This window comes from Scyliorhinus canicula, chromosome 19, assembly GCF_902713615.1.
Source record: "Scyliorhinus canicula chromosome 19, sScyCan1.1, whole genome shotgun sequence".
NCBI classification, from domain to species: Eukaryota; Metazoa; Chordata; class Chondrichthyes; order Carcharhiniformes; family Scyliorhinidae; genus Scyliorhinus; species Scyliorhinus canicula.
In genome coordinates this window covers 32,633,235-32,634,811 of record NC_052164.1, presented here as the reverse complement: position 1 = coordinate 32,634,811, position 1,577 = coordinate 32,633,235, and the positions used below count along the sequence as shown (strand labels likewise).

Sequence of the window (1,577 nt, the reverse complement as noted above, 5' to 3'; positions counted from 1 at the left end):
AATAACACCGGGATTTCTTTCATTTTTTTTTATAAATTTAGATTAGCCAATTATTTTTTCTAATTAAGGGGTAATTTTAGCGTGGCCAATCCACCTACTCTGCACATTTTTAGGTTGTGGGGGCGAAACCCACGCAGACACGGGGAGAATGTGCAAACTCCACACGGACAGTGACCCAGAGCCGGGATCGAACCTGGGACCTCAGCGCCGTGAGGCGGTTGTGCTAACCACTAGGCCACCGTGCTGCCCTCCGGGTTTTCTTTCATAATGGCAGTCAGAAACTTTTGATTTAATACTTCACAATAACACAGCAAAGGTGAACTTGTATTTTTGCTAACTGCAGATTAAGATCCATATACAACAGGCAAACAAAATAGGGAATGCATCCAGATGTATTCACATCAATGTTTCACATATACACATAAATTAGGTACACTAGATAACAGTAATAACATAGGCCTCATTGTGTGTCAAGCTTTAAGGCCCAACAAAGCCACCTGGACAAGATGGTCTGTCTTCAACATTTAGAAGTCTGGTCCATTCTTCTTCAGCTTACTGTAGTCCGTGTTCACAGAAAAGAACTAAAAAAGGAAAACAAAGATCATCAAGAGGATCTTTACACAAATTCCAGTTTAAAAATGGGAAAGTTTTTCCAACAAGTAACAAATGCAAGACTGGCATTTGTTTAAAGGAGTTTTTCCAAGTGCCAGTTGTTGGTCGTTCTAAGTTAGTGTGTTTAACACTCCTCCAATAGAGGCAGTGTGCTTAACACTCATTTGGCTCTGTTTCTTATTTCTATGCTCTGGAGTCGCCAGGTGCCGGAAGAGACACCGTCACAAGTACCAAGGTCAAGTTCAAAGCAATAAAGTTATACACCAATTAGTAAGTCCAAAACAATTAGAGTTTATTATAACAATTATAATAAACTCATGCACATGCTAAAAGACTAACTTACTTCTACCATTAAAGGTCAGTTGAACAAGGCCTTCGTTCCGTTCTGGTCTGCAACTTCTGTTCGCTAATAGTCGGCAAGAGTATAAGCAATGCCTGGGTCACGTAGCGATCGTCGTTGGCACTTACTGATCGATGGCTGCTGCTCGACGGCCGGTGTAAAAGACAAGAGTCTGGAGGCTGGAGTCGGAGGCCGGAGACAGGAGGCAACAGGTGACAGCAGGCCGAACCATGTGCGGGACCTTCTTTTTATAGGTCCCCAGAGGTCCGTGCCCCTTGGGGCGGGCTCTCTCACCTGCTGGGGATCGATTGGGTCTTTCCCAATCAATATGATTCGAACCCCCCTATCCTAGGGTCGTTCCTTGATGGCTGGGGCGGTTCTTAGGACTCATTGTCCTGGTTTTGTTGGCGCCATCCTGTCTGCTTTGCTATTGAAAAGTATCAATCGATACTTAAGTGTATCTATTGTATCTGGGACTGTCCTGGTATCACCTCATTAGTATGCAGATTGTTTTCCCATTTGCAGCGCTGCCTGGACTCTGCAGCTGTGGGGAAACCGGTTTTTGCAAGTGTCTGAATGCTGAAAGCTTCTGCAAGCTGTTTGCTCTTTACTATGTCCGTTTTTC

At 44.1% G+C, this 1,577-nt stretch overlaps 1 long non-coding RNA gene across 1 annotated transcript in view; it reads right to left on the bottom strand.

Moving 5' to 3' along the window:
* Positions 1-303: 303 nt before the first annotated feature.
* LOC119954404 overlaps positions 304-1,577 on the bottom strand; it is a 9,721-nt gene continuing 8,447 nt past the window's right edge. Inside the window, exon 4 of the long non-coding RNA XR_005458237.1 lies at positions 304-581. This is a non-coding gene — a long non-coding RNA (uncharacterized LOC119954404). The remainder of the gene's footprint in view (positions 582-1,577) is intronic.